The sequence below is a fragment of the Octopus bimaculoides genome, chromosome 6 (assembly GCF_001194135.2).
Source record: "Octopus bimaculoides isolate UCB-OBI-ISO-001 chromosome 6, ASM119413v2, whole genome shotgun sequence".
Classification (NCBI taxonomy): domain Eukaryota; kingdom Metazoa; phylum Mollusca; class Cephalopoda; order Octopoda; family Octopodidae; genus Octopus; species Octopus bimaculoides.
In genome coordinates this window covers 3663183-3670713 of record NC_068986.1, presented here as the reverse complement: position 1 = coordinate 3670713, position 7531 = coordinate 3663183, and positions in this window count along the sequence as shown.

The following is a 7531-nucleotide window of genomic DNA, read 5'->3' as shown; positions in this document are numbered from 1 at the left end:
AGTCTCAGCGCATGTCTGCGCATCATTAACCACGGCATCCCCAGTCCTCCATGTAACGGTTGTTGACAGCAAATGGATCGCCTCACCATCGGAAAGCCACCCTTCCACAGAAAGCGGAAGAGTATGCGTTCTAGTTTCGTGATGGTGGCATTGGGACAAGGTACGACGGTCAGGCGGTAATCAATGACTGATGCGATATACGCATTAGCCACCTCCGCCCGACCTTTTAGAGATAACTTTCTCTCGGCCCATGTTTGGCTGAGTTTGATTACTCTACTGGTGATTTCGTCCCAGTTCTTAGATAGATAGATAGATAGATAGATAGATCTTTCTGCTTCTGTTTGTCTTGCAACCACTGCTTCACAACCGGTGTTTGTTTGTTTATGTCTCCGTAACTTAGTGATTTGGGAAAAGAAAAAGTTCATGGAATGCGTAGCAGACTTTAAAAATATGTGCTGAGGTTGATTTCTGCGACTAAAGCCTTCGAGGTAGAGCTCCAGCATAGCTGCAGTTTCTGGTTAAAATTTTAAAAAAGAAATGAGTATGTATTTATGCAAGCATGCATACATACATACATACATACATATGGACCTGGTTTTCAGCTGATAGTATCCTCCTTCCTGCACCATTCTCATGTGGAGGCGCAATGGCCCAGTGGTTAGGGCAGCGGACTCGCAGTCATAGGATCGCGGTTTCGATTCCCAGACCGGGCGTTGTGAGTGTTTATTGAGCGAAAACACATTAAGTTCCATGGCAGGGATGGTGGCGAACCCTGCTGTACTCTTCCACCACAACTTTCTCTCACTCTTTCTTCCTATTTCTGTTGTACCTGTAATTCAAAGGGTCAGCCTTGTCACACAGTGTCACGCTGAATATCCCCGAGAAGTACGTTAAGGGTACACGTGTCTGTGGAGTGCTCAGCCACTTGCACGTTAATTTCACGAGCAGGCTGTTCCGTTGATCAAATCAAGTGGAACCCTCGACGTCGTAAGCGACGGAGTGCCAACAACAACAACCATTCTCATAGTGCCTACATAGAGCCGTCAGCACAGCTCTTCCCCCCCCCCAAAAAAATAATAATGTACTGATGTCGCTAGTGCTACCTTCAGAATGCAAATCTCGTTGCTCTAACTCGGGCAACTCGCAGTCCTAAAATAGATATATAATGCATGAAAGAATAATGAGATGGACACAACTAGAATGCTTTGCATCATAAGAATACTTGAGCAAAGCTAACCTGCGTTTAAACAACAAAGGGAACAATATCAATTATGATTTTAGTAAATTATGGTAACCCCATTAAAACTGAGTTTAAATTTACTGGTATGTATGGTTTAGAAAGGAATAAATGAGGGACTTCTCTGTCAATCAGGCTATGTTGATGTGGTTTATGAGAAGTCGCTGTCAGCAGATGAAATAATGTGAATACTACGGGAATTCCGGTGAGTGGCTTTTTCTAAGAAACGATTATATGAAGTGGTTAGTTTAGTACTTAAGAGGGAGAAATACACAATAGAGGTGATGAGAAGGGAAGAGACGAAGAGGTGAGCTAGGTCTGTGACAAGTCAATTCTGAAGATGTTGTTAGCAATAGAAAAAAAACAATCATAGGAAAATGCTTATTATAATTTGCGATTTCCCTTCAAGTGGAATAATCTTTTGTGTGTGTGTGTGTGTGTGTGTGCATGCATGCGTCCGTGAGTGTGTGCGCGCGTATGCATACGTGCGTGTGTGTGTATGTGTGTGTGTGTGCATGCGTGAGTGTGTGTGTGTGCGTGCGTGAGTGGGTGTGAATGAATGTGTGTGTGCGTGAGTGTGTGTGAATGAGTGTGTGTGTGTGTGTGTGTGTCTGTCTGTCTGTCTGTCAGCGTGTGAATGCATGTGTACGGAATTTTATTAGGGTGACAGCATGAATTTAAAAAGATATGGAAAAGATAATATATTTTAATAGCATAGCTTTCTGTGAGTAAATCTTTTCCATGCACACGCGCGCACACACACACACACATTCACACGCACGGACCGATTGGTGCTGGGTGGAGGTTAAAAATTTAAATCACAATCTCTTTGATTCTGTTGTTTAAATCCCGGGAATGGACCACCTTTGGGGACAAGCATCAGGGAAAAAGGGAATCTGGGGATGTGCCGAGCAGTTGTTAATAAACAAAACTGCAACGTCAGAGAGTATGCGTTTGCAATCTAGGAACATGAAATATTAATTAAAAAGCTGATGCACAAAGGGACAGAGATGCAGAAAAAGCAGCAAAATATGACAACCGATGCAAACTTTGTGGAGTTAACACCGAAGATATCACTCACACCATAATCCCAAGGACAAAGAAATAAGAACCCACGGTATGGTGGAAGCCATAGCCACTGATAATAAAAAGGAATATGTATTTTCCTTATACAAAGTTTATATTTCACACTCAAACATATGCTCCGTTATTTATCACCACTATCTATATTTTTCCCTCGAATTATCCAACCCTAAAATGTCGTCATCAAAAAAGAGAAAAGTGGATAACAAATCTCAAGTGTTCCAAGAAAAGTGGACCAATGATTATTTTTTCATACAAATCAAAGACAAACCAGTGTGTTTACTCTGCTCAGAATCAGTTTCTGTCATTAAAGAATATAATATAAAAAGACCCTACATCTCCAAACACTCGTGTCTCATGATGAAAGTTTTCAAGGTCAACGTAGGAAACAAAAAGTTGAAAATTTGATAAAAGATTTGAAAGAGTGTCAGACAATTTTGTCAAGAGACGTAAGATACCGAAAATATTATTTGTGCTAGTTATATCATTAGCGAGAAAATTGCAAAACATTCGAAACATTATTCCGATGGTGAATTTGTAAACGAATACCTACAAGCAGTAGCTGAAATTTTTTGTTCAGGTAAAAAAAAAGAAAATGATAATATTAGTTTGTCTTGTAGAAACTAATATTAATTTGTGTTGTAGAATTAGGTTTGAAAAGACTTTCTTCACATTTTAAATATTTTTCCTTAGTTATTGATGAGAGCACTGACGTGTCAAATACAGCCCAACTTGCGGGTTTTGTACGTAGAATTGATGAAGATTTAAATATCACAGAAGAAATGCTTGGTCTTCGGGGAATGAAAGATACCACCACTGGGGAGGATATTTTTCAAGAATTGAAAATGTTAATGGCCAGATTTAATCTACATTTCAAAACCTTCATGGTTTATCAACAGATGGTGCTCCTGCTATGGTTGGTAGTTAAGCAGGCTTAGTTTCTAAAATCAGATCAGAATTGGCTTCTATGAATATAAACACAAAAGATTTATCCATTTTTCATTGCATGATTCACCAGGAGAATTTGTGCACCAAGTCACTCAAATTTGAACATATCATGTCCAAGGTTGTTTCGAGTATAAATTTTATAGAATCTCGAGATTTGAACCACCGCCAGTTTAAAGAATTTCTTGAGGATATCGAGGCAGAGTATGCAGATTTGGTTTACCATTGTGAGGTGCGATGGTTGAGCAAAGGAAAAATGCTGAAACGATTTTATGATCTGAGGAGTGAAATTTTTACATTCATGGAAATGAAAAGAAAGTCTATGCCTGAATTGAGTGATGATGGCTGGATATGTGATCTTGCTTTTCTTATTGACTTTATTTTATATCTTAATGTCCTTAATTTGAAATTGCAAGGAGAGGGCTTATTCATTCATCAGTCGTACAGTCATATCAAAACACTTCAAAACAAAATGCAACTGTGGAAATGACAGCTCAGAAATTGTAATACATTCCATTTCCCAACATTGTAAATTCATGGCAAAATCGATTGTACTTCTTATGCAGATGAGGTAAAATTGATCAACGAAAAATTCAATAATAGATTTCAAGATTTCAGATCACAAGAAACAAATCTACATATATTTTCTTCACCTTTTGATATCAATATTAACCAGGCTCCCGAGGAATTACAGATGGAATTAATTGAATTCCAGGGGAATGAAGATTTTAAAACGGGAAATGAGAGATCATTCACTAATAATAAAAGCCTACCTAGAGAAAATTACCCCCTTGATCGTGGATTTTGCTAGAGAAAAATGTCACTCTTTGAGAGTACATATAAATGTGAGCAACTATTCTCAAAAATGAAATCTACTAAATCCAAAAGCAAGATCAAGAATAACTGATAATCATTTTGAAAATAACTTGAGAGTAGCCACCTCTAGCATTTCTTCAAACATCGAGATGTTGGTGAAGAAACATCAACCCCAAATATCCCATTAGAATAATGTTACATGGCTATTTTCTCCCTATGAGAATGAATAAATTATTTCACTGATTCAACTACATTTGTTTTATAGTAATAAATTGTTTTGCTCTTACTCTTATTTTAATATCCTTTTTATATTATCAAACAAATACTTGTATAATCACTTGTATACATATTTTGTAAGTCTATAGTTAGGGCTCTGACCTGCGACTTTGGTGAGAAAACATCATCCCGCCTGCACATGGAAAAAGGTTGCTTATGCCTGATCTAGATCACAGCGTTCTAAAATAAGTGAGCTGGTTAGTAAGGGACATATTCGTTTATATTCTTTTACTTGTTTCAGACATTTTGCGCCTTTTAGTCAAAGAAATCGACCCCAGCACTTATTCTTTGTAAGCCCGGTACTTATTCTATCGGTCTCTTTTGCCGAACCGCTAAATTACGGGAAGTAAACGCACCAAAATCGGTTGTCAAGCGATGGTGGTGACGACAAATTCATACAGAAACACACACATAGACATATATATATACATATGCGTGTGTGTGTATGTATATAATTATTCATGTATGTATATGTATGTATATATATATATGTGTGTGTGTGTGTGTGTGTGTGTGTGTGTGTGTGTGCGTGTGTATAGTAGAAATTTATAGAAAAACAAAAGACGAAGACAGGTGTACGAACGACAAGCAAGTGTATTAGTTTGACGCTCGGGATATGAAAAGGTCTTTTACGTTTCGAGCCTACGCTCTTCAACAGAAAGGAATAAGAGAAAATAAACAAAGAGAGAACTAAAAAAAACTTGTAGATTTACCAGTCAGCATATATATATATATATATGTGTGTGTGTGTGTGTGTGTGTGTGTGTGTGATTGTTATTTTATCTAACAAATATAACAGGTTTCAATGCTGCCAAGTCGATCTCTTCTGAAGACAATGCCTCTGTTTATTCTGGAGCAAGCAACAATGAGCCCCATTGGATCACGTAGGAAGACCTGAATGCCCTTGCCCGTGATTTATATCTACCTAACTAGCAGCCAGAGCTCCTGGCACCTCGGCTCAAGCAGTGGCACCTGGTCAAATCAGATGTAAGGAGCACCGGTTTAAGGACATGGAACCTTTGCTTCATTCTTCGACATGGAAAACCAGTTGTGCTATTGCACAAATGTCTCTGGCTTGTTCACCTTCTTTGGTTTCCCACACAATCCCTCAGACAAGCGTCTTTTCATAGGCTCTTTCAAGCGAAGTATGAAGGCTGTACTCCTGCACAATGGCAATAAATACCCCAGCATTCCCATTGCCTACTCAGTTCATTTGAAGGAGTCGTATGGCAACATGGAGCTCCTTTTGGAAGCCGTCAAGTACAACCAGTACCAGTGGAGTCTCTGCGGGGACCTCAAGGTTATTGGGCTCCTTATGGGTATGCAAGCGGGCTTCACAATGTACTGTTGATTTTTCTGTCTCTGAGACAGCGGTGCTGTATCCAAGCACTACAAGCAGAAGGACTTGGGGATCTAAAAGCACTTTTGTGCATGGTGAATACAATGTCCAAGAAAATCCTCTAGTGGACATGAACAAGGTGCTTCTTCCTCTTCTTCATATCAAGCTTGGTTTAATGAAGAATTTAGTGAAGGCTATGGACAAAAACGGCGCTGCCTTCCAACACTTGTACACTCTGTTCCCAGCTCTGATTTCTGCTAAGCTCGAGGAGGGCATCTTCACCAGACCTCATATCCAAGATGTGCTGAAGGATAAGGACTTTGGGAAGCTAACCTTAAAGAAACTGAGAGCATGAGAAGCTTTTAAGTCAGTCTGGCATGGTTTCCTTTATATGCAGTATAATTAAAATGGGATATGCGAAAGCAAAACAAACTAAAGGTGATACAGCAAAAGTATTCAGCAAATTGAATTCACCACATCAAAATTAGCAAAAACACATATCCACATTCTTGCCTCAGGGCAAAAAAGATTTTTTATTAGCCAGTGTATGTATAATTACACGATTATCAGAGCACCCGTTAATAATTTGGAACACTACAAGTTCGTAGAAATCATGCAAATGGCTGCTGTTTGTTTTTACTTCCGCAAAACCTCACGTTTTTTATACACCACGCGCATGTAACTGTTGCCATCATTCGGTGGAAATTTCGTTGAATTCCAGCGAGTAGATTTTAGATAAAATTAATAAATGTTACGTCAATAATTTGAAATGCTATGTATAGCATAGCATAGCATCGTATATCAGGTAAAGTTTTTGTTTTGTTTTGTTTTTGTTTTTTGCAACATCTTCACCACGTAAAGATACTTAGAAATGTAGTCACTTTGAAACGATCGCTTTCACTTTGAAGTCGCGGGCTCGCGTGCTTATCGGACGCTCGCGTTGCAGTCATATATTATCATACAATTATGACAAATACTCTTATGAACAGATAGCCAACTAAGTCATACGAGTGAAAGAACCAGAGGAAATTCACAGTCGGTGACGATAAGTAGTTGAAGTGTATTGGTGGCTCTTCATCTAAACTTGGTGTCCTATTCTGGACATAAATTAGAACGTGGGATAGGTTTACAAGAACATGGTGACAACGGTTATACCCTTTCAATGAAAATGTTGTTTATAATTTGTTCGAAGTGTTATGAGTTGACGTTGATATATTTAACTTTAAACTAAATAGCTATCATAGATAGTAGCTTCTCTAAGCCACGGAAAAGAAAATAAGTAATGTAAGTAGGGCTTCTTTAGCTAGATAGATAGATAGATAGATAGATAGATAGATAGATAGATAGATAGATAGATAGATAGATAGATAGACAGACAGACAGATAGACGAATGGACAGATGGAGGGAGGGAGCAAGCGAGGGGCGGACAGAGAGACGGACAGATGGAAGGAGGGAGTGAGGGAGGACAGACGGACAGACATAAAAACAGTCATTCGCTAAAAGGAACACATGACATACGAGACAACATACTAAAATCATCATCATCATTATCATCATCACTACCATCAGCATCGTCATAATCACAATCAGCAGCAACACATGTAAATATTTAGCTTACTGCATTGTTCATGTATGCGCATATGTGGGCCTTTTTGATAAGACTTCTGTTCCAGGAAACATGTGGGTGACTAGATGTGGGGCAGGAGTAACTGAGTAGGGGAGAGGCGTGCGTGCTTGTGGACAAACGTCACAAGCACACACATATACACACTCTCTCTGTCTCTCTCTCTCTCTCTCTCTCTCTCTCTCTCTCTCTCTCTCTCTCTCTCTCTCT